Source organism: Mus musculus, chromosome 5 (assembly GCF_000001635.26).
Source record: "Mus musculus strain C57BL/6J chromosome 5, GRCm38.p6 C57BL/6J".
Taxonomy (NCBI): domain Eukaryota; kingdom Metazoa; phylum Chordata; class Mammalia; order Rodentia; family Muridae; genus Mus; species Mus musculus.
Genome location: NC_000071.6, coordinates 111,499,813 through 111,526,137, shown reverse-complemented (window position 1 = coordinate 111,526,137; position 26,325 = coordinate 111,499,813). Strand labels below are relative to the sequence as shown.

Genomic DNA, 26,325 nt, shown 5'->3' with positions numbered 1-26,325 from the left:
TCACTCTGGACATCCTTGAGGGAGCCTAGATGCAAAGGGAGATCTGCATCTGAACTCAAGTCTCTTTCATGGAGACAGAAGATGTCTGTCTGTAGAGCGGACTTCCCTGTGTGCCAGCCTCCCTGCATTGATCTGGGAGGTAGAAAGAGCCCAGGCCAATTTCCCTGCCTGACAGTCCAGGATTGAAGGTCATTAATCCCTGTTGGGCATTAAACCCTTGCCTGGGGAGTGGGCAAGATCCAGAATAGCAGAAGGGAGGATCGGCAGCACCTTGGATGCCCCAGGGGTTCTTCTTGGGCTCCCACTATCAAGCAACCAAGGACACGAGAAGAACAAGAAGCATGAGACATGGCCAAGGAGGGTCTGGGCCTGGGCACTCTCGTTCACACTGGAGAGTGTCGAAGGACCAGCTCTGCCAACTTCCACTCACTCTGGGCATCTACACATGAACTTCAACTCGTGCCTTCATTGTCCCTGTTTTCAAAGGAAGAAGCTGAGGCTTAGAGCAGCCAGGTGACTGACTGGCCTCCCAGTACCTCAGAGCTGACAAAAACCTCAGTGATGACTGAGGCCAGGGCAGCAGGTGGGCATCATGGAGAAGGCACTAATTGAAATCTTTCTATCCTCCTCATTTGATTACATCTTTACCCACCTTACATTTCCAACTCCCCTTCCCAAGAAACGCAGGTTGGGGTGCAGGTCTCAAGTTCCCCAAAAGCCATGGCACTCCTCTGTCAGTGTCCCATTCCCTCTGGCTCCCCCAACAGAAAGTTTCTCTTCCACAATCATTTGCTTAAAAGGATGAAGCTCTTGTCACTAGCCTGGGACCTGCCATGGCAGGTCTGTGTATTTAGGCTTCCCTAGTAGGGGTCATGGAGCAATGGGTTCCATTTGTACAACTCACAAAACTTGGGGGGGGGGCAGGTAGAATGGTTGTTAAGTTCAACAAAAATCTTATTGGGTGAAGGGGGCAGCAAAGAAAACTCAGGGTTGGGACAACTTGGAGAGGCAGTCTCACCAGCTTCACTATCCCAGTCTAGGCCAGGGATTGACTCCATACAAGGTACTCACCACAGGTGCTCTGACTCAGGGGCAACAGGCCCCTCCTGAGACCCAAAGATTGCTACTGTTGCCATACAGGCCCTGGGAGTAGCCAGGAGCAAGCCTATTCAGGAAGATCTTCAACCTGATGCTGAGTGAGCCCAGCCAGACCCAGAGAGGGAGGAGGGACAAGAAGAAGAGGACAAGGAATATGGAAATGAGGAGGAGGAAGAGGAGGGCATCAGAGAAACAGAGAGGACAAAAGAGGAAGAAAGAGGAAAACCAAGATGAGAAATGGAGTAAAGTGGCCAGATTGAGAGGAAAGGAAAGAAAGAGAAGAAATGAGGTGGAGACAGGAAAGAAGAGGAGAGGGGAAAGGAAGGGAGGGGGAGGGGAGAGGAAGTGAGGAAGGAAGAGAAGAAGAGAGGGGGAGGAAACAGGAAAGGGTACAGAGGGGAGAGGGACAGAGAGGAAGGGGAGAGGGAGAGGAAAAAGGAGGGGAGAGAAGAGGGAGGAGAGAGGAAGGGGGACAGGAAGAGAGAGGAAAGAAAGAGAGGGGAAAGAGGGGACAGAGGAGAGAAGAAGGAAGAGTGAGGAGAAAGGGGAGAGAGAGAGAAGAGGGAGAGGAAAGGAGAGATAGAGGGGGAAACATGGAGGAAGAGGGAGGGAGGGAGGGATAGAGGAAGGGAGGGAGGGAGGGAGAGAGGGAGAGGGGAGGTCATCCCATCCACACACAGGCTGGCCATCAGGAGCATCTTCTCTATCCTGCCCCAGGACAGGGGACATTCTGGTGACAATGTGGGCAGGTGCATCTTTGATTGGCAGCTGGGTGGGTAGACGGGTGAATGGAAGGAGGAATGAGTAGCTGAGTGGCTGGATGAGTAGGTGGATGGGTAGATCGGCGGAAACGTAACTGTGTGGATGGGTGGATGGATGAATTGGTGGGTAGATAAATGGAAGGACTGATGCATGGATTATTAAGTGAGGGGATGAATAGCTGAGTGGTTGGATGAACGGATAGATGGCAGGCAGATGAATGAGCAGGTTGATGGATGGGTGAATGGGGCAGGTAGACAAATATGTAGATGGTTGGAAAGAATGGTGATGGATGACTAAACTGATGGATGGATGGGTGGAAAGAAGGTGGATAGAGAAATGGACAGGAGGATGGATGAGTGGTGGAGAGGTGCGTGGATACATACATACATGTATATACATATATGCACACATACATATATATGCATATGTACATCTGAACATGCACGTGTACATACATGTATGTGTACTTGTATACATGCACATATACATGAATATGTACATCTATACATGCATGTGTACATGTATGTGTGTATGTACAGATGTACATACATACAAACATATGAAAACACTGATAGATAGATAGATAGATAGATAGATAGATAGATAGATAGATAGATGTTCAGGTGAATGGATGGGTGATGGGCACGCGTCAGGGAACATTGATGGAGAGATGATTGATGGATGTATGGATGGGTGTGGGGATGATAGATGCTTGGTCTCAGGTCATGCTAGCTATCCCCCAGCCTCTGCAACAGGGTCCAGACCAACAGGCTCTCTCATTCAGCCATCCATGGTAAGGACTAGAAGATTCACCAGGGACACGAACAAAGTCAGAACTGAGGATTGTGAAGCACTTTGGAGCACAAACAGGTCAGGTCCAGACCCAGAGCAGAGATGGCTACCCTAGGCAAGTCCAAGAAGACAGAATGGGTCCATGACCTTACCAGCAAATAGGGTGGGTTAAACTACTAAGAACCAGCACGCCCCCCCCTGAGCTCTGGTAAGCTCACTTGGTGGGAAAGGTGACGGTGGCATCAGATGGGGATACAGTGGAGTCCCGATGCGTTTGGGAGCTGGGCTTGGGTCTTGGCTGGCGGTGGTGTGAGATCGTATGGGTCACCAGGATTCCTGGTTCAGGTCTGACATCACAGAGTCAGTGTTGATCTGTGGAAGATTGGCTGCCGTCTTTTTAATGGGAGAGTTGGGAGCACCTTTGTTTATACACACAGAGATATCCACAGAGTGTCCCTGTGCTCTCTGTCCTCCCGTCGTGCCAAGTCTAGAGACAATGTACCAAGCCCTCTGTCTCCAAGGCACCAGCACAGCTTGTACCCAACCAACCTACCCGCAGCTCACCAAATCCCCCCACGAGTGACAAGACCAAGTGTCCGAAGGTGTCGGGTTCTCCCGTCCCTCCCCAGAGCTAGCTAGCCCAATGGCAGCCAGGCCTGGTCCCCCAGGGAGCAAGGAGTCTCCTCCAGTGGTCATGTGTTAGGGTAGTGCTAATCTCTCATCTCCCGTGGCTGGACAGGGATATACAGGGCTTGTCCAATAGCAGTCCAGGTCCACGACCTCATCTCAGAGTGCAGCCAACAGCTGGTCCTCCCTGCCTGCATGACCTTGGGTGGGCTGCATTCCAAAGATGATGGCCCAGGAAGGGGTCATGCTTGGATTTTTCTCAGCTCCTGCTGGCTCTAAGGCTCTCCTGAACACCTCCTCAGTGACAAACTTAACAGACCAAGTCTAAGAGCAAGGGTTTCTGGGAGATGTAAGATAGGCCTAAGTTGACCACAGATTACAGACACGCTGCATCCAGCTAATCTTTGCAACCCTCATGGACAGCAGGGAATGAACTGAAAGACCCATTGTGAAAGTGGGATAACTGAGCCCCCAGAGCTGGGGTCTTGCTGAAGACCACATCAAAATCGGTCTAAACCAGATCCTAGCTTCCAGTTCCCACAAGTCCTAGCTTCCAAGTAAGTGCCTTGTCTTAGCCCCAAGTGCCTTCCAGCTGGGTAAGGTTGTGAGGCAGCTTGAGACAGACAGAAGAGGAATGAAGACACAGAACTTGGTCACCCACCCCTCCCCCACTTCCAGATCACTCAGATCATACTCCTCCCAGAAAGGCTCTGAGAGGTCCTTACATGGCCCCCAGGGGCCAGGTCACGCAAGGCTTTACAAGAGGCTAAATTTAAAACTGCAACCCAGACCTCAGGACAGGGGAAAAACACTTGGAGGAGGGGGACCATGGGTGAGGCCAGAGCTTCAGGCATCTGCCCAGGCCCTCAGAGTCACCCAAGGGACACGGTTCTAATGTGCCCAGGGAGTGTTTCTGTAACAACCACAAGTCTTGGCCAGACCACCTGGCTGTCACCTGGAGCTCTCTGGTCCCTGCCTGGAGTCATTGTTGAGGAGGAAAGAGACCTCCAGAGGGCCAGGACTAATGTTCCTGCAGAGGAACAAAGCATGCTGCTGTAAAGCACTCACTCACAGATTAAGGTAGGACTCAATCCCATGAACACAGACAGGAAATGTCCAGAGCAGGCATACACATGCACCTCGTAGGTGTCTCTGGTCTTCTGAGTTATTGCACAGGAATCTTTCACATGCAGCACACATGGTACAGAAAAAGCAAGCCAGTCCATCCCAGCTACATATGTGTACATGCATGTGTGGAAGAGAACAGCACATGGCTGCTCACATAGGACAAGAGACCTCACTTGCAACACACACATATACCACATACATTCACACATGTATGCACAAATATAAACAGATACACACATGCAGACACACATACACTCACACATACTTCCACATATATAGACATGCACTTGCATACATATATACATTCACACACATATACATACATATAGTCACATACACTACACTCACACACTCACTTACACATAAATACATACACACTCATGTATACACATATGCATATATATGCTCACACACATACAAATACGCACATACACTTACACACATATATATGCCTACACAAACATATACATACATACACTCATGTACACACATACACACATATACATATACACATATACTTACATAGACACATACTAACCCATGTATACACATACACTTATGTACATACATATACATATATACATACAAACATTTATACATACCAACATATATACACACAAATATATACATATATACATTCACACACATATACTTACACACATATATATATACAAACACACACTCACACTTATAGTACACACTCATGCACACACATATGCATACATATATGTATATACTCACACAAATATATACTTAAACATACATGCACATACACTCATGCACACACATATACATATATACATACACACACATATACACAGACATACATGCACATACACTCACACATACATAGTTACACATACATACACATGCACTCATGCACACACATACACATATATACATACACACATATACACATATATACTCAAACATACACTCATGCACACACATACACATGCACTCATGCATACACATATATACATACAGAAACACATATACACATACATGCATATGAACACACACACACATACTTCTTGTACCATGCTGTCATCTAGAACCTAGAAGAGGAAAGAGTTTTGGTGTGTACTGAAGAGCCAAGATAGAATTCTGAGTGGATCAGAACAGAGACCAAAGAGAGTCATGTAGTCAGAAACAGGGTGCAGGTTTTAATGTGACCACCCCAAGTGACCTCAACAATCTTGCTTACAGAAGGTCTGCTGGAACAGGAATGGTGCCAGGGGCTCCTCAGTGAGCAGTAGTGTGGAAGGAGAGGACAACAAAGCATGGGCCGAAGACTGTCCTTGGGCCTCCATGTCCTCATCTGTAAAATGGGCATAGATGCAAGGCACAAAGGACATCAGGGCTGGGCCAGGTGCTAGACTCATTCCATACAGTGAAATCAGACCAGAGCAAATGGAACCAGCTTCTGGTGGTAGAGTCTACCACCCTGGGAAAACTGAGGCCCAGAGACAGAGGTTAGATGGATACAAGCTGATCTCACAAAGGAGGGAATGGCAGGCAAGCCTTCTGCTTATATTTGACAGCTGTGTCACCCCCACCAGGGGCCCCAACAGACACAAGAAGGGAGCAAGAGGTGAGGGCCACCAATGGGCCTGCAGCATCCACACCCTTAAGCTCCCCACAAGCTCAGGATGCTACTGAGAAATAGCCATGTCCCAGAGGGGGAAACAGAGGCACACATCTCAGTCACCTGCAGAGATCCCAGAGCCAAGTGTGTGACAAGGCTGGGCCTGCAGCCAGTGCTGACACTTCTGGGATCCCTCTGCAGCCGGCCCGGCCCTCTGTCACTAGCTTCCCTAGTGTCCAACTCCAGACAGTGGTGTTTCCTCCCTTCCTGCCCAGATGGTGACTGTCGCTTTGTCCTGAGGGTGTCCTCCTTTTGCTCTGCTTTCTCTGGCTTTCTTTCTTTCTTTCTCTCCCCCAGCCGCAATTGGAAGGACAGAGAAGCAATTCCCTGGATGGCAGGAGCAAACAAAAGGGGCGGCTGTCAGCTAGTCCCAGGGCCCTGCCACCCAGAGCTGGGGATATGGAAATGAGCTGGTGCATATGCAAATGAGACTCCTGGTGATTTGCATGGGGCTGCAGAATAAAGTGGAAGAAGGCGGTGGGAGGCTGTCAAGTTCTGCCAGCCCCTCCGTGGGGCCTCTTCTTGGTACTTGGCCTCTGCAGATAACCTCCCTAGGGACAGCCTCTCTGAATGCTGGTCCTTTACAGTACGAAGGATCTGGGCAGCTGTAGGGCTTCCTCCTTCCTATCTGGGTAAATAAATCGAATTTTCTGTTTATTGCCTCGTTGTGCCAACATGCTGCTGGTTGGGTGTTTTATGAAATGCAGAGAGAAGTCTGAGATGGTGCTTAGTGAAATGGTGGACCATGAGGGACACTCAGAGCAGGTGCTATAGACAGCAAATATACAGAGGAGCCTCCTCCTGCCCAGGCTGAGAATCCAAGGCAGCTTTGATGTGCTCTGGATGATGTGTGTGCAGAGTACTGGGGCAGGGGTGGGGGGAGTCAGGCTCCAAGGGCCCTCTCAGCAGGGCCTGGCTGGGTGGAGGATGGGTAAGGGGATGAAAGAGAAAAATAAATAAGGAAAAGAGCTTGAAGGATGGCTGGATGCATGGGTGCAGAGATGCTCGGATGATCAAACACCATGGCCAAAGCAACATGGGGAGCCAAGGTTTATTTGGCTTAGGCTTCCACATCACTGTTCATCCCCAAAAGCAATAACAGCAGGAACCTGGAGGCAGGAGCTGATGCAGAGGCCATGGAAGGGTGCTGCTTACTGACTTGCTCCTCATGGCTTGCTTATCCTACTTTCTGATAGAACCCAGGACTGCCAGGCCAGGACAATACTGCCCACAAGGCTGAACTCCCAGGGTTTGTCCCAGGCTCTTGACTTGAAAATGGGTCTGGCAATCCCAATCCCAAGGACCTCTCTGCTAGTAGCTCAGCGGAGACAAAGAGGAGCACAGGCTTCCTCAGCACCCTACACAAAGAGCATAAATGCCTAAGTGTGTAAGCTGGCCTTTTCTGTCAGTGAGCCAAGATCATCAGTGAGATGCCCGGAGGCTCACAGGAAAGCATGGATACTTTCTCCTTAGTGAGATAAAATACTTGACAAAGGCAACGTAAAAGAGAAAGGATGTATTTCAACTCACAGGTCCAGAGGGATACAGTGTATTGTCGCAAGGAAGGCCTGGTGGCTGGAACAGGAGGCTGGTTGGTCACATGACATCCACAGTCCAAATACACAGAGAGGAATATTGCTGCTCAACTCCCTCTCTCCATTCCTGTAGTCCAGGACTCCAATCAGGCAAAGGTGGCACCCACAGCGAGTAGATCTTCCCACCTCAGTTAATGTAATTGAGATAATCCCTATAGGCATACCCAGAGGCCCACCTCCCAGGTGATTCTAGATTCTGTTAAACTGGCAACTAGCACTGGCCATCACAGTGGGTGTATAACCCTGGCACAAGATGAAGTTATTATCCACACTGTGTCTACATAGAATATAACATCAGGACACAGCTGCTGCTCCAGCCATGTGCTGAACAGTTTTGTATCAACTTGACATAAAGCTAAAGTGATCTGAGAGGAGAAAGCCTGGAGTAAGAAAATGCATCCGTGAGCCAGCACTTGGGAGGCAGAGACGGTGTACCTCTGTGAGTTCAAGGCCAGCTTGGTCTACAGAGAGAGTTCCAGGAGAGCCAGGGCTACAGGGAGAAACTCTAGGGGAAGGAGAGTGTAGACACAAAACAAAACAAAACAAAACAAAACAAAACAAAACAAAACAAAACCAAACACAAAACCAAACAAACAAAAAATGCCTCCATTAAGATTAGCCTGTAGGCAAGCCTATAGGGAATTTTCTTAATTATTGATTGATGGGGGAGGGCCCAGCCCATTGTGGGTGGAGCCAACCCTGGGCTGGTGGTCCTGGGTTCTATAAGAAAGCAGGCTGAGCAAGCCATGGGGAGCAAGCCAGTAAGCAGCACCCCTCCATGGCCTCTGCATCAGCTCCTGCCTCCAGGTTCCTGCCCTGCTTGAGTTTCCACCCTGACTTCCTTCAGTGATGGACTATGATGTGGAAGTACAAGCTAAACAAACCCTTTCTCCCTAAGTTGCTTTGGTCATGGTATTCACCACGACAATAGTAACCCTAAGACACTTCTGCAGCAGCCCCTCCCCTCACACGGATACTGACAGGTACCTACTGAGACACTGTCTGTGAAGCCCAAGCTAACAGAATCTCAGGACCTGTCTTCAATACCACAGGGTAGTGAAGACACCACACACACGGCTCCCCACCCCTACCCTGCCTCCTACCTGGGAATCAGAGAGCCTGTCTGTAGACTTGTGCTGGGAAATCTCACCATCCTCAGAAAAGTATTTATGTTCAAACAGACTCCACTCTGTCACATACATCCTGTTTCCTCTCTTCAGAGACCCCACCATGCTGTCTGTTCCCAATATTAGGGGCATGAATGCCCCTCACAGCTGCTGGCATACTTTTGCCTCTCTGTATGTATGTTCACGTCATTAATAATCCTATTCCTTACCCCGTTCGAACTGTCATAGCAGCTGTGTGGGTCTTAGACCTGGTCCCCTCTGGCTTCCTCCTGCTGGAAAAATTCTGCAAGGTCCCTATCTACAAATTGTGTGGGTGACAGACAGCATCAGCAGACAGGAGATCCAGCGCCATCTGGTATACCTAGAATCTTGGCTGCTCTTCTTTCGCTGTGTCTATATTACCTATATAGATAATCTTGGGAAAGGGGGATTCTTTTTAATTTGAAAATTCAGTTGATTATAGCGGGTATGTTGGGAGAGGAAATGCCTGCTAGGAAGAGCAAGAGACACAGGAAGTGGCCATGGTAACACAGCCTCAAGGAACTCCACACTGACCCCAGTTACCTACCTCTTCCAAAGAGGTTCTTCAGTCTTCTTAGCCACACAGCACAGTGCCACCCCCTGGGGTCCAGTCAAATTATAGACCCAAAACTCCCCTGTGATGTCCAGGGAGGGGGTGATGCTAAAAGGACCTGAGAATTACTTCTCTTCTGTGAACCTCACTTTTTGCATCCATGAAATGGACCTTAGATAACTACCAATGACAAGCTGTGTTGAGCAACCTCAGAGGTTTGGCTCTGCTTCCCTGATTCCCACTCCCGAGAGGAGGGGCCTGCGTGATAAGACAGAGATTGACATTTCCGGAGTTAACACACTGAAAAGTGGGCATTCAGACCCAGGCCTTCCGATTCCCAAGACCACCCACTTGGTTTCCCCCTGGAGCCCAGAAAGATACAACACAAGTTAAGAGGATGGACACCTGTACTGTATTGGGTGGCCTTGGGAAGGTTCCCCTACAGAACAGAACAACCTTTGCACCATGCTGGCTGGGTATGAGAGTTGTTTTTCAGGCTCTGTAGAAGTGCCCATCTCATACCTGGCAGAGAGTAGGCCTCCCTTCAGCTCTCTTCCCTGCCCACCGCCTAACCTCCCTCCATTGTCCCCCACTGGACCTACTCACAAAAAATGCAGCTTTTAGAAGGGAGCCATCCACTAGCAACAGCAATCCCATTGACCTGGGCAGAGTCCAGATACAGATCCCTAGAAATGCCCAGAGTCCTGAAGACACTTAGAGCCCTCCAGGTGCATTTAGCCCTGAAGTTCCTGGTGACCTTGGGACAACTTATTCCTTCTTGGCTGCTGCATCGGCCAATAGCATCACTTCACAACATCAGCAGCCCTGGGATGTGGCCCATGCCACATGACCCTTGGAGCCACCAGGTGCTGGCATTTAAGTGGCCTGTAGGCATCAAATGCACACACTTGGAGCAAAGGTAAGAAGGAGCTGGCTGACGCAGATTATTCCAGGGTGAGGCCATTTTTATGGCTTTTGAATATGAATCCCCAAGACGAGTTTTTAAGGGGGAACTCCCAAGAGGTCAAAAGGGTCAGATGTGGGAAGCCTGATTATCAAGGAGGAAATCAAGGCAGACCAGGAGTCAGAAGCGCACACCACTACGGCCCCTGGTATGGATAACTGTGTTCTTATCCCTACCGCCCCTGATGTGGACAGATGTGGTCTTGTTTCTACCTCCTTTGTCTCTGCCTCAGTCTTCACCATCACTTACATCAGTGAGGGACAGCAGGCCCGCTGGGCTCAGGACCTACTCCAATTCCTCTGTTACTGCTGCCTCCCCAGTGGCTTCCCTGGGGTTTGAAACCTCCCCGGAACTCCATCAGTAAATGAAGTTCTCAAGCCTATGTATTCTATCTATATATTCTAGCAAACGGTCTGGAGCTTTGGGAAAGCAGGGGGTGGGGGTGGTAAAAATAAAACAGTTCATCTCTGGAGCATAGCATCTTGTCGGTTAGGATTCTCGACTTAAATTTCTCTCCCCTTCGCTGCACTTAAATATTAAATGTAGTATTAATAGCTCACTCTTAATTACCCATCAGTAATGTACTAAGGCTCAGAAATTAATGAAGGGAAGGACCCAACCCAGAACATTTCCTATTCCTCTGGGTGCTGAGGGCAGACGGGAGGGGGAGATTTGCATATGATTTGCATGTGGTGTTTGGTGGCCCTGGTTGGGAAGGTGGAAGAAAGACATATAGGCTCAAATGTGAAGCCAGCTTCTGGCCCTTTTCAGGGAGAGAACGTCTTCCTGTCTCCCTGGTGTGATACTTTTAAAACTGTGCTGGCACTGGTGCCCTTGTGTGCTGGGATTTGAATACTCTCCCCCAAACTCACCTTCAGATTAAATTTCCAGTGTAACGGCTTTAAGAAGTGTCAATTTAAGGGATCCTTGGGTTTTGAGGCCTATGGGCAAGGTCATTCTTGCTCACCTAGCATGAACAGAGCCCTGAGTTCAATCGGGGGTGGGGGGTGGGGGTGGAGAAGGAAGTTGGGCCAGTGGTGATATCAGCATTCTAGAGATTGGGATCCACAGTCTATGGTTATCCTTGCTATTGAAGCCTGCTATGATATAGGAGACCCTGTTTCAAAACACAGAAACAAAAGATTAATTCAAATCAGGCATAGAGGTACACACCTGTCACCACAACACTCCAGAGGCTGAGGCAGGAGGATTGTGAGTCTGAAGCCAGCCTGAGCTACTTTATCTCTAAGTGGAACTTCAACAGGCAGGGCTCTGGTTCAGCGGAGGAGCCCCCGGCCGCTGCGTGCATGTGTTCAGCCTCCAGAAAACAAAATAAAAGGACCCTTTGGGAAACAGTCTGGTATCTCCCCACCAGCCGCACAATGGCCACCAACCCCAGAAGCTCACTCACGGGACTACCGTGAGAAAAGAAAACTTGGTTCCATGGAAGCATAAACCATAGTGGCTAGGAAAAGAAAGAGCAAAAGTCGCTGCCAAGGGAGGAGAATGAGCTCTGTCTATAGAGTGGGATAGCGAGTGGCCATGGAGCCAAGCGCTGGACAGGCAGCAATGCCGACAGACTTACAGACACTGCTGTAAGTGAGAGGTGCCTCTGTGTATTCTATGATGTTTTTAGATGAAATTCCAAAAATAGATCTCTAGAGACAGCAGATTCCTGGTTGCCAGGATTGTGAGGGGGTGGAGGTGGAGAAGGAGGTTGGGCCAAGTGGGGAAAGATTTGAGGTTTCTTTCTGAGGTGGAAAAAAAAAACATTCTAAAATTATTGTGTTGGTGTTTGCACGGGTCTTGAATCTGCTACGCTCTCTGGGTCTGTGCTTCAAAGGGGTGAGCTGTTGTGGAGTGTGAGGCCATTAGAGAAAAATCTTGGCCTCTCCAACATAGCACTAGGTGGATGCTGTCCCTACCAGATGGAGCACCCTTCCCTGTGCAGTAGGAGCCTCCTGGGAATAGAGGAAGAGAGTCTGTGGTAAGACCATCAGGATCTGAGAAGACCTGATCAATCGATCCCCAGTGGCACCCCTGGTCACCTGTGTCAGCCTGGACATGTGGCTTCGTGACTGTAAGCACTCAGAGCCCCAGAGCATGGCGTGAAGGAGGAGTACAAACCTCCATGGTCTCTGGCCTGACTCAGATGGTCCTGACCAACTGGCTCCTCTCCTGTGATGACAGTGAAGCCAGCCTGGCCCCCATTGTCCCTGCACAAGGTGACATGATGCAAGGATGGTTTGCAGGGCTCAACTGAGCTGGTCCTATTCTCTGTGGCAAGAGAGGCATCCCTAACCCTTCCTTAAGGTCAATCCTTAGGGCTGGGGCTAGCTACTCATGAGCACCAGTGTTGTGTGGGCACTGGGCATCCAGCTGAGTGCAGAGAAGGTAGCTCAGATCCTCCCAGAGGAGGCAGCCTGTGTCCTTCCAACTGATCTGTGGCCACTGCCTGATAGTCAAAGCCTGAGCACAGATGGGGTTGTGACTGTCACCATCTGCTGCAGTTTTGCTTTAAGGGTTTGCATGTTGATACTTGGTCCCCTTGTCATAGTAGTAAGAAGTGACCAATGTCAGGGTAGTGGAAATCATTGGTAATCCCAGTACTTGGGAGGCTGAGGCAGGAGGATCACATGTTTGATCCTCCTAGGATCACATGGTGAGTTCTGAGACAACCTGGGCAATATATCCAGACAGATACTGTTGAAGAAGAAACGAGGAGGAGGGGGAGGAAGAGGAGGGGAGGAGGAAGAAAAGGAGGAGGGGAGAATGAAGAAGAAGTAGAGATGGGAAGGGGAGAGAGGGAGGAGGAAAGGGAAGAGAAGAGGGGAAAGAGAAGAGAGAAGAGGAGGAGGGAGAGAAGGGGAGGAAAAGAAAGAAGAGGGGAAGGAAGAGCAAGAGAAAGGAGGGAGAGGGGGAAGGGGACGGGGAGGAGTTGAAAGAAGAGGAGGAGGAAGAGAAGGAGGGAAGGTGTGTGGGATGTGGAGAGGGAAGAAGGGAAGGGGTGTGGAGAGAACAGGAAAGGTGGGAAGAGGAGCAAAGGGGAGGAACTTTAGGGACAGGTCCAGCTGGAGGTCGCTAGGTCTGGTGCTCCACTCTGAATGAACTGTAAGAGTACTTGCCTGGCCTTGGAACCTACCCTGGGTTTGTTTACCCCCAGCCCCCTCCCCTCAGAGAGGCTCCAGTCTCTGCCCTCTGCCAGGATATCTCACACATGCAGGGGCAGAGCCTCCCCTGAGTGCAACACCCGGACTTACGACATCCCGTGCACCTTTCTTTCTTGACCACTTACCACTCACCCTGGCTGCAGTGCTCTTGGAAGTCCCGTCTGAAAGAAGCTGCCTAGAATTTGCTGGCACCACATGGCATCTCCTGTGACCATCGCTGTAAATAGTGGTTACAAGAGTGTGCCTACCTCTCACAGCCCCCTCTCCCCAGAGGCCGGCCCCACAAGGACTTTATTAATCTCTGCCATCCTCTATGGCTGACGCCTCAGGCCAGCCAGAGCGGGAGGGAACGGTGCCCACACAGCTCACTGAAGCCCTTAATGATCACGTCAAGTGGCTGGCCATTTATTAGTCTCCTTAGTGGAAAAGAAAAAAAGCAGAGGATCTTGAGCAGTTCAGGGGACAGTGGTTTGATTTTTTTTTATGCCTGCGCCAAGCCACAGACATTGAGGGGGTGTGTCAGAGTAGCACTCCCAGTCGGGGAAGCACGGAGGCTCTGAGCAAAGCCCTATGCAGCAGGCAGCACATGTGTAGACGCTGCTAGTCCTTGCCCAGGGCCGTGAAGCTTCCCCTTTGCATGTTTATTAGCAGATCCACAGGATTCCTTCAGATGGTCTCAGACTCTTCTATGGAGACAAATGAGAGAGCACAAGAAGCGGGTGGACACAGTTCAGGAGACGAGATAGGTGTCTAGGTCGGAAGTGGCGATGCCAGTGTGGGTCACTCCCCCAGACTCTCTTTTCTCATCCACAAAATGGACTGGATCAGAGCCATCCTTGGGGATAAAGGACCCTGTGGCCATCACTGCCTTGCAAATACTTATTTTTATCCTTGAAGTTATGTGTTGTGAGAGCCAAGAGGACATGGCAGATATACCCAAGACAAAGAAGGACAAACAGAAAAGTTTCGCTTGCTCTCTCTCTCTCTCTCTTCTCTCTCTCACACACACATACACACTCACAGTGCACACATACTCATACATACACATACTCACACTACACACACATACTCACACATTCACATGCATACACATTCACACACAACCACACACTCACATACACACATAAACTCAAACATATACAACACACTCACACAATACACACACACACTCACATACATATACACACACATACACACATTCACATACATATACACACATATACATACATACTCACACACAGCCACACATACACTCACACACATACACACATTCACATACATACACATATACACACATAATCAAACACAACCACATATACACTCACACACATTCTTATACAAACATATACATATATACATCCACATATGCACACATACATACACACATACACACACATATATACACATACACACATACATACACACATTCACACACATATTCAGACACACACTCACACACATTCACACACACTCACATACACACACACACACACTTTCTGGCACTGAAATCGCAGGCACGTACCATGACATCAGCTTCAGTTCATTTTCTGGTTGCTGTTTTGCCCTAAATTTACTTCCCACGAGGCCCGGAAATCTGCAGCCACCAGAGTGTGCAACACTCTTCCTTAGGCCTTGGGAGACTTCTGACACTTCTAACCTTTCCTTTCAGGGTTCTGGCCCCCTGCAGATTGTGCACGGGCTGTGGTCATGGTCATCCCTCCCCCATCCCGTTCCAGCCCTGTCACAGGGCCTTTTCTCCTACCTGGCTCTAGCTCTGGGCAGAACCTCACCACTACCTGTGGATTACCTGCATCTCCAGCCTCTCTCTTGTCACAGGTGCGAGGGGTGGCTCCCCAGGGTGCCACTGGGGCCACACCCCAGCCTTGGGCTCTCCATGCTCCCTAAGTACCACTGGCAGATGGTTTCCTTCTGCCACATGGTATCACAGGTGTGTGCACCCCCTCCATGTTCTTCAGTGAGCACAGAGTGTGCCGCAGTGCAGCTACTTCATTCTGTTCTCACCAGAACCCTTGGACATAAGCGTTGTGAAGATCTGCATCCTGTGTGTAGGGGAAACAAACACAGAGCAGTTTGTTCTCTTTCTCAAGGTCACACAGCATGCAGCAGAGCTAAAGTAAGACACCCCCTCCCCCCAACAGACTGGCCACAGCCAAGACCTAGAACATATTCAAGCCTTCCCCTGGGAAACCTTCCCCAGAAGGACTCACCTACCCTTCTACCCCATTCACAGCTGCCAAGTCAAAGCCTGGGGGGTGGGGGTGGGGTCATGAAGTGGGTCTCTTGTTAGCTGTGTGGCTCCTGATTAGTCATGTCCCTCTCTGGGCTTGTATTTCCTGTGGAGGCTATCTCGGGGTAACGCAGGGGACAACTAGGCTTCAGACTGACTTGGTGGCTGCTGCTGCTGCTGCTTAGGGAAAATCTAGGGAGTCTTCCATGGGTCCATGACTAAGCCCATCTGTTTCACATCCATCACTGTAGGGACAGGGACAAGGGTCCAGGTCCCTGAGCTCCAGACCAGTGTGACAGCTCCTTCACAAAGGATAGTGCCCAGCAGGGCAGAGCAGCTCACTCGCTGCCTCCTGCCCACAAGACCTCCTCACCCCAGGACCACAGCCCTCTACCCACACCCTTCCTTCCTCCACAGGAATGCCTGGAGGGGCTGGGCTAGTCCCAGCTCACCCAAGCTGTGACCTTGAACAAAGTCTTTTGTGTGGCCAGAAGCAGATACCATTGTCCCAGTGACCCTTGGGGGTGGCCAATGATAGAAGCTGCCCTCTAAAACCACGAGGTGGTGCTCACATCAGATCTACACCTGGGAAACGAGGCACAGAGCAGACGGGGACCTGCGTGGCAGCTACCTCGTGTCTAGTGCATGTGGGCAGCAGGTACCCACAGTTCTCCCTCACAGGTTCCAGTGAACAGTGAACTCTCAAACGGCCACGTGTTTCTCTCTGCCAAAAGCCTGCCCAGGGCTCCAGCCACCTGCAAACAAAGACTACAACTAAGGGGCTGCCACCCGCCCTCACCCTCAGGCACGCATGAGAGAGATATAGCTGTATCACATCGCCGTGGCCAAGCTGTGCGACTCTGACCGAGAGCACCTTGCCTCTGGGGACTGCTTTCCCCTCATCCATCCTTAAGGCCAGCACAGTGGACCACACAGCCTCTGTGGCTCAACCCGGGACCCATCCACAGAGCTGACAGATGACTCCCTCCAGATGAGGAAACCGAAGCTCAAAGAAACGGGAAGCTGCGCACCCCGAGTCAGGAAGCCCATCCAGGGCTCGGCAGAGGATGTGGGTGTTCGTGGGGCATAGGTGTTTCCTGCCCAGAGCCCGAGGTGGGGGCGGGGCCAGCCAGAGGGGAGGGGTAACTCTTTCCTGCCCGGGGGCCTCCCCTTCCACTCTCTCCCTTCCCCCGCCGAGGCTGCCAGACAAAGCGTCCTTTATCAAGATTGTGGCTGCGTGCGTTCTTCGGTGACACATGGGGACAAAGGAGGGGACCAGGAGTGACAGCAAAGCCTTGCTATCCCACAGCAGTCTGAAGTCTTCCCACGCCCCACCCGCCTCACAGGCCTCCCCAGGGCCTTCCAGCTTCCCTCCCCCAGGGCTCCGGAGGGTCTCCCGGGGCAGAGCACAGTCTCCTGCAACAGGAGCATGATAAGGCTATCTGCCTCCCAGCTCCAAGAACCTCAGTCTTTCTGCCTGTAAACCAGATGGGTGTTTGAAAGACCCCCTAAGCAAACACACTGAGAGGGGAGCGGGGGGGGGGGGCAGTTGGTACTGCTGTGTTTCATTTCCCGCCCTTCCTGCATTTCTCCTGTCCCCAGAGCTTTGCCCATACTGTCTCACTGGCCAGGACCCTTCCTCCCCTTTAACCTCTCCATATCTCTCTACAACAAGGTCCTCACCATCCCTCACTCCTCCAGGAAGCCCACCCTGACTGCAGTGTAGCCGCAGTACTGGGTGATTTGTTGACACATGGACATTCTTGCCCTCTGTCCTTCCTCAAGACCCACAGTCCCTTAACTGTCCCTATCCAATGACACAGTAACACACTGTCAGATCCCCCTTAAGGGCAAAACCAGGGCTTGCTTGTTTTTCCTCCTCAGACCTGGGACAATGCCTAGCCAAACTCAGACCATGCTTTTGATGACTAGATGGGTGAAGAGGTAACAAATGGATGGAAGGATGGATATTAGGTAGGTGGATGGATGGGTGGATAGTTAAACAATGGATTAGTGGATGACTGGATAGGTAGATAGGTGGATTATGAGTGGATGGATGGATGGATGGATGGGCGGGTGAATGCATGGATGGATTAATGGATGGATGGTGGATTAATGAATGGATGGATTGGCTATATAATATATATATATATATAGAGAGAGAGAGAGAGAGAGAGAGAGAGAGGATGAATTGATGGGTAGATAGGTGGATGGGTGGATGGATGGGTGGGTGGGTGGATGGGTGAGTGGATGAGTGAATGGGTAGATGGAAGTCTAGTTGGATGGATGGGGGCATGGGGGATGAGTGGGTGGGTAGGTGGATGGATGGATGGATGGATGGATGGGTTGGTTGGTGACTGGGTAGTAGCTAAGTGGATGGATAAACATGAGTAAATGAAGAAATGGGTTGGTGGAGGGATGGAGGATGCGTGAATGGGTGGATAAATGGATGAGGGGTGGAAGGATGGGTGACGGACTGATGAAGGATGGTTGGACAGATAAACAGGTAGGTGAATGAACGGATAGGTATATGGGCAGACGGGTGAGTGATGGAGAGATGATCATCTAATGGATAAATGGAATAGCCAGATGGGTGTGTGGGACTGTTTCCATATTTACTAGGCAAATAAAGGAAGGGAAAGAGGAAAGGGAAGGAGATGCTGGGAAGGGAGAGCAGGTGTCTTCCTAGGGCACAGGATAGCCAGCAGGAGAGGGGCTGATCAGTCCACAAAGCCATGGCTGCACCACTGACCCTCTCTTCCCATTTGTGCTCCCCTCAGAGGCTGGACTATGGAGACAGTAGAAAGCCTCAGAGTTTCCACAGTAAAAAAAAAAAAAAAAAAATGCTGGCGGTTGAAAAGATAGCTCAACAGTTATGAGCACAGGTTGCTCTTATAGAGGACCTGTGCATCCCACAGTCTCTCCCCTCCCAGGCTCCCTGGTCCAGATCTCTCAGCAGACAAAGGCCACACAGGTTCTATCAAAGCCGCAACAAAATCTGGACCAAGAAGTTTTCACTACTCCCCTTGTATCATTTATACAGTCACCTCTGTCTACCAGGCATGTGGGAAGCACACAGAAAAGAGAAACTGAGTCTAGTTCCCATGGGAGTTCATAACTTGACCAAAGCTTGAGAAACCCAAGTGCAGGTGGTTCTAGACCAGAGAAGGTCTCTCAGGCCACCGCTGTCCTCTCCATAGGACACATCCAGATGGGGCAGAAGCGAGGTGGCAGTGATTAAGAAAAGGAGACGGTAAATGTCTCTTCATTCACGGGGTGGGAATGCTCCTGGTTTACCTCCAAGGCTGGCTTTGTCTATTCCACGCCCCTGGCTAGATAAGGAAGCTGGAGCAAGCAAGGCTGGCCAAGACTGGAGTTGAGCCAGGACTGTTCAACTGCAGAGCCTGCTGTTGAGTTAGATAGAGCCAGGGCACAGGGAGTGGCAACAGCTGACTCTTAATTCAGAAAGAAGAGACGGGTGGGGGCAGGGAAGCATCCCCACTGTGTGGAAATCTTATCCACAGACCATGCAAAGGCCACCTCAGCCGGAGAGCCCACCACTCCTTCCTGAGCTCCAACTGACCCATGTCTACACCTGAGCAACCAGGCCCTTGGCCAGCCTCCGATCAGAGGGTCTTTGTTGCTTTAGCCGGGATGGCTGGTCCCAGGGAGGCCTGCAGTAGTAGCCTTCCAAGCTGGACAGAAGAGGCTGTCTCTCAAAACAAACAAACGACTTCCGGGGCAGAGGGCAGCAACAAGGTTCCAGCCGGGCCTTTGGGCTGCACGCGGCCCATTCAGCCAGCCCCGCCCGGCTGTGTGAAGAACTCAGAGAATCAATCACAAGCTCTGTGTGTTTGCAGAAGGGCGCAAGTGGCTGGGAGGTGCCTGGGGACACGTGTCTACAGCTTGGGCTCCCAAGCCTGCTGGACCCTGAGGGCTTTGATACGGAAGGAGAGTTCCAGGCCATAACATGAAGGGTGGCATCTGTGGCTTCCATGTCGTCTAAGGTTGGATTCAAAACTCCAGGCTCATTTGTGGGTCTTCTAAATAATTATAGGGAGCAGGTGGGCCTGAAGGCCCTTGGGTAGTGAGGGGGAAGTTGAGGAATTCACAGATCAAAGGAAGCTCCTTCCAGCTGGGCATTCACGTTTCTGGAAGGTTCTGCTCAGCCACATAAGGCCCAGTGTGCTCACTCTCCTAGCCATGCACCTGCAGATCTACGACACCTGGGGCCTAGTGAATACCCTGTAAAATATGAGCAAACATCTTTCGATGCTGACCGGAAAGCCTGCCTGTGGCTTGCACATCATCTGCTCTCTAGGCCTCTGGTCTGCCTCCAGAGGATGCAAGGCCCACCCCACAGCTTCTCCACCTGTGCTCTCTGGAAGCCAACTTGCTGGGGAAGTTGTCTCCTGCCTGTCCCCATTCAGACGTAGCAACCCTGCTGCCTGTATGCACTTCCGGCTCCTCCTGCTAACAGCCACCTTCAATAAAGTGGCTTTCCTGGCCACGATTCAGTCTTTTCCTCAACTTCCTGTTTTCTTTTACTGTTGTTGTTGTTGTTATTTAGTTACTATGTCAGAGTTTTGCTATGTAGCCAAGACTGGCTCCTGCCTTGGGCTCATGGGTCCAGAGATGAAGGTATGGTGGGTCATATCCCCTTCTATAGCCTGGGGTGTTGAGCTGACTTCCTGGTCTCTATCTCTATCCAATGCCTGCCAAAAGAGAGCCTCAACTCTGCCCACCACCACATCATGGTACAGATGGGGTGACCAGCCAGGTGACACTGGTCTGAGGTCATCCAGAAAGCCTCTGGTAGCTTTTGCTACCTTCTCCATAAGGTGTTTTGATCTCATAAAGTAACACAGAATATCCATGTTGACCAAATCGCCTTCCCAGTTTAGCAAAGACATTGGGCCAGCAAGATGGCAAAAGAGGTCAAGGCTCTTGGCTCCAAACCTGGCCACTGGACGTTTCACCACACGGCAGGAGGACAGAACTGGCACTCAGTTCTCCTCTGTCTTCCAAACGTGCAGTGCAGTACACATGTACATGCACACAAGTGCACATGCACACACACACACACTAAGTTAAAAATGAAGCCGCCGAGACTTGGAGAGAGGCACAGTTGGTTTGAACATGGCTGGAGGGTTGGTAGGCTCACAGCAAGCAAGCACCAGTTAAGACCTAAATACACCATTTTCCCACTGTTCTTGAATCTGCACTAATTGAGTTCATTTAGTCAGGGTCAACTTAACTAACTAAACACATTTGTCTCTTCCCCACAGGGTGAGAGGATATTAGAGAAAATGCCCCACTCAACTCCCCAGCATAGGCCTCCCCTCGGGGCCCTCAAGTCCCTGTGGTGTCTCACTCTGTGTGTATAGGGTTCCTCTTTACTGTAACTCGCACTTCCAGGTTACAGCCCATTCTTGTGGGGAAGTCGAGGCCGCAGCTGCTCACACTGCGATTGTGGTCAAGAAACAGAGCCATCAATGTGTGTGCACGTGCCCCAGTCAATAATGTCTACATGCTAGGCTCCCTTTCTCTACAGTTCAGGACCCTCTGACTAGGGAATGGTGCCTCTCACGTTCACAGTGGGTCTTCCTGTATCCATCAACCCAATTAAGAAAATCCCTTTCGGGCTTGCTGACAGATCGGTCTAATCTAGACAACTCCTTATTGGTGCGCCCCTCCCAGGTGACTTTACACTGTGTCGAGTCGACAGCCAAATCTAATTATCCCATCCTGCAACCTCTAAACACACCGTGCGACTCTTTCACAACTCGGTTTAACAGGAAGGTCAGCGATCTGCCAATGTGGGACATGCTGGACTGCTAGGTTCCCGAAGAGGCGCCACTTCAAGGGTTTTCCATTTGGACATTCTATGACTTTGTCCTATATATCTGTCCTCCATGTGAGGACCCATCCCAGGACTATCCAGTAATACAATAAAGAAGTGAGACCAGGCCTGTTCAAGACCTTTTTCGGGGTTGGGGAGATAGCTCAACGCTTGCCTTGCAATCCTGGTGACCTGGGTGTGGACCCCAGAAGTTCAGGTGCAGAACTGAGGTGCCTGTCATCCTGCTGGCTGACCTCCAGAAGCTGAGGGACCAGCACAATTAAGGATGCATGTGCTGCAGGTGGGAGCTTGAAGGGTGGGCTTACCCAAGTGCACGGAAGCCCAGGGGATAATGCCCCGATCTGCAGATGCTGGCTATGGAGCTGCAGAGTTCAGTCTGACCTTTCCTCCCCTTCCTTTCCTCCTTTTTGGGAGTGGAAGTAGATACTCCACACCACCGTATGTCGGAGGCATGTAAAATTTGTAATTCTTATAATACACGCTGCTGTTTGACGAACAGCTTTTTGCACGAACAGCTGCCATCTTTATTATATCAGTTCGTGTTTGTGGGAGACCGTCATTACTGATGTTAGGTTCCCTTAGAGGAAGATCTGGGATTGTCATTGGCTCATCGCCTGAGAGTCCATCCAACACTGTGTGCAATTCTTCTGTGATTCCTAGTGGTTTAATCACACTTGGCTCTGGGTCCCTGAAGCTGCTATAGTTCACAGACTAAGAAGACGGATAAAGAGAGCACCATATATGGGCTATGAAGAAGCCATTGTGAAACTGCTTTGGGGGTCACACATGCGCCTTTAAGCAACACCTAACCCTTGCTCTCTGTAAGGAAACCCAATAAATTGATGAGTTCCCTGGGAAGAACTTTAATAGACTTGTACTTTGGTTTGTCCCTGGGACCTTGCTGCATCTCCCCAGGAAAGAAATTTAAACTCAAAGGCTCACCTTGAAAAGATTTCTTTGAGACTCTCAGAACAAACTTTTGATTCAGGACTTTTTAATATATGAGATCTGTTCATTTTGCAGCAGGGGGTGGGGGGTGGGAGGTGGAGACTCTCAGAGTGAACCTAAAATGGTTTGCACTAAGAGATGTCCATTGGCCTTTGAAGACCAAGGGTGGAATTTTGTGATTTAAAAGTGATGTTTTGGTGTCAAGTCTTGACAAGGGGGTGGATTTGTGATGAGTCATCTTTCCTGTCAACCTGACAGGGTTTGGAATCCTGTGGAAACAGATCTCTAACCATGTCTGAGAGGGACTCCAGGATGGATTAATTGAGGTGGGAACCCTGAATGTAGGCGTCACATCCCGCAGGCTGGGTTTGGGTCTGAATAAAGAGAAATCAGTTGAGCAACAGAGTTCATTTCTCCATGGTTCCTAGCTGTATGCCATGTGACACCCACCTCACCATACTCCTGCTATGAGTTTTCCACTATGGCAGACAGAATAAATCCTTTCTTCCTTCCTCCTGTCACCTTCATCGGGTGTGTTGTCACAGCAACAGGAGTCTCCCACATGATGAGCAGATTTCTTAAAAAGCAGAGCGAAGCACTTGAGACCTTTTGTGGTTTCATTGTCTCTCACTGACCACAGAGAATCATGTGGCCAGCACAGATTGCAGGGAGAAGATGTAGCCTCAACTTCTTAATGGGTCAGTACGTAGGTCTTTGGCCACTTTTGCACTGAGTGGCTTCCAGTTTTCTAGCTAAGACAACTAAATATGCTATGATCAACATTATAAAGAAATGAGATTCATTTGACTCACAGTTCCAGAGACTTGAGGACATAGGACTGGCATCTGCTCAGCTCCAATGAAGGTCTCACAAAAAAATAAAATCAGAATAGCAAGAGTGCATTAGGTGGGGAAAGATGAGTGAATGGATGGGTGGATGGGTGTGTGGGTGAGTGAATGGGTGGGTGAATAGGTGGATAAGTAAATGGATGCATGGATTGGGGCAATGACAAGCAATGTGTGGAGCTCTGCGCCAAAGGAAACCCATGGACAAGAAAGTACGAACCCAGGGACCTCTCATTGAGTCCCTCCTCTTCAAGGGCATTCCAAACCTTTAGCCCCCGTTTAGCTTTTCAGGATAAACCAAACCACACTCTCTCCATTCACTCTGTTTCCACGAAGGATGTTTGTTGCCACAAGCCAACATTGCTGTGAGATTTGTTCTTTACAGAAACCACCTAAAGGCCCCATGTACACTCTCAGTTCCTCCCACCTCCAGGACCCACCCCTCCACTTTCTGTACCTCCCTCACACTGACATTCGCTGTCAGACCGTGACTGTGCAAACCAGTCTGTGCAAGAGTAGCCACGTTCAGATAAGGTAGAGTAAGGGCATCACATCCGCTGAAGGAGGCGAATTGACGTGGCAGCCCATGATTGTGAGCCCAACATTCAAGAGGCCAAAGCACAAGGCTACATCCCAGGGACACCTCCTTCCCAGGCCACTGTGCTCCGGAGTAGTAAAGAGATACACGCATGTCTGTGGCCCTGCAGCCCCTCTTACAGCATCCCGGGAGAGCAACCCTCCCACCAGCAGTCACCAGACTCACCTCCAGCCCAGATCGGGGCAGAGGGCAAGTTCCCTGTTGTCCCTGTACTTGACCTATTACACTGTCTGGTCCCCAGGGTCACATAGTGTGTGTGTCCAAGAGAAGATTTATCCCACAGTGGTGTACAGTGCTGGCTAGTTTCCAGTGATTTAGTCCCAGAGCTCCATCTGACAGAGGGGGCACCAGCGGAGGAGGAGCTTCTGCCGTATATCATAGATCAAAAAGCAAACTGTGAAGAGATCCCTGTAAACACAGCAGGGGGGGGGGGAGAACCTGCCATAGCCATAAACTCAGCAATGTGGCTGCATCGTAGTAGTCGCATGAGCCATCTGCCGAGCTTCCCATCCAGATGCACAGCGCTGCCTGAGAGACTCCACTCTTTTGGAGTTCTGGGCACACCCCTTGTGCCTCTCTTCTTGTTGACCAGAAGAGCAAGGGAACCCAGGTAAGAGCATGGAGCCTCATCTCCTACCTCCTCCAGGAGCTTGAGGTAAATCGGAGTTACTACAGAGCAAATCCAGGCCACGCCCTGCTAAGCCTAAAAACCTGGATGTACTTTCAAATGCGTGCCAGCCAACGCGCGCGCACGCGCGCGCGCGCGCGCGCGTGTGTGTGTGTGTGTGTGTGTGTGTGTGTGTGTGTGTGTGTGTGTAATGAGAGTGCCCCTTAACTCTCCTACACTGCAGGGAACCTGAAGATCAGAGCCAATCAATCTGTATCATGCATGCCTTCACTCTCCCAACCCCAGGTGGTTTTACAGAATGTCAAGTCTTGCAAGGGAGGGGAACCCCAAGTAGTGGTTTAAGAAACTGATGAATTTCACACACATGAAAATTACTGAAGAGACCACCTCAAGCATGGCTGGATCCAGGGTCTAGTCCGACGCGGCCCGTGTCTTTCAAGTCAGTTTTCCTCTTGGTTGCCTTTCTGCTCAGGGAGGTCAAAAGTGGTTTTTGCAACTGACTTTCTGTGTTTAGCCAATCCAGCAAGAGACATGGTACTCGCAGAGTGCCCTGAGCTTACAGAAGAAAACTTGTTTTATGTTTTGTTTTGTTTTGTTTTGTTTGGTTTTGTTTTGTTTTTTGAGACAGGGTTTCTCTGTGTAGCCCTGGCTGTCCTGGAACTCACTCTGTAGACCAGGCTGGCCTCGAACTCAGAAATCTGCCTGCCTCTGCCTCCCGAGTGCTGGGATTAAAGGCCACCACACCCAATTTAGGAGAAAACTCTTAACTAGCAGATGTGTTCCCAGCTGCCTCATTAGCTAGTGAGTTCCCTGGTCCAGGATGCATACAGGCAGCCTGGTAGAGGCACAAGAGGATCAAGGTTTCTAGCAAGACTCCCTTACTAGAATCTGGGCTTCGGGAGATCCATGGTACCCAGTTTTCTGACTGTGTGTCTTAATGTTTAGCACAATGCATGCACCAACAACTCAAAACAAGCCCGGCAGGCACTTCAGTCCATTTTATGCAGCTGTCACCAGAAACAGTACACATCGTACCTGCAATGGGGAGGTTTATCTGACTCGAGGACATCTTGGAGCCAGATGCTGGGATCCTCTCAGCTCCTGGCAGGAGCCTGATTCTGTGTCAAGTCAAAGCTGGAAGCTCCACAAAGCTGGGCATGTTCAGAAGTGAGGAAAGGGCTGGATTCCCAGGATGGCAAACCCCTCAGAAGAAAGGCATGGATTCAAACCTGAGTTCTACCCCATAACTTGCATGCCCCCCCCCCGGGCTCTGCTCCCCACACTGCTGTGCTGTGAAGCTGGGGCTCGCACCTGTGAGCTTCCCATGTCCCAGTTTCTTTCTTTGATCTCTGCAGCCTTCCCTCCCCAACTCCAGCTGCCCACTCTCCTCTGGTTACACCTCAGTGCCTTTGTCTGGGCTGTGAGTGAATCTAGGAGGGCTACTACTACCACTCCTGGCGTGTCCAGCTTCTTCTCAACCCTCAATATCATGAGAAATGTTATGGTCTCTTCTTGGGCCAATCTCCCCTAACCTCCCCTTGGGAAGTCCTCTCCACTTCCAGCCCTTGATCTTGCTTCTTTTTCTGTTTCTATACTTACAAAACCTATGGGAAAAAAATGCTATTTACCCTGTCTTTCCATCTAGTGGAATGAACTTTACTGTGTCCTGTTCTGGGTTAGCTCAATAAATAGCTGTCCAGTGTACCTCCT

General features: G+C 50.2%; 1 long non-coding RNA gene across 1 annotated transcript, besides 1 other annotated feature; it reads right to left on the bottom strand.

The window, feature by feature from the left end:
- Positions 1-13,866: 13,866 nt before the first annotated feature.
- Positions 13,867-16,860, bottom strand: Gm36223. The gene is made up of 2 exons (XR_880575.2): positions 15,293-16,860; positions 13,867-14,171 (listed from the first exon to the last, which is right to left on the bottom strand). It is a non-coding gene; the product is annotated as a predicted gene, 36223 (long non-coding RNA).
- Positions 15,645-17,504: an enhancer, noted in NCBI's record as "VISTA enhancer mm594". NCBI's record gives its function as "enhancer in: hindbrain (rhombencephalon)[6/7] | midbrain (mesencephalon)[7/7] | forebrain[6/7] | blood vessels[6/7]" and the evidence as "EXISTENCE:transgenic organism evidence [ECO:0001131][PMID:17130149]".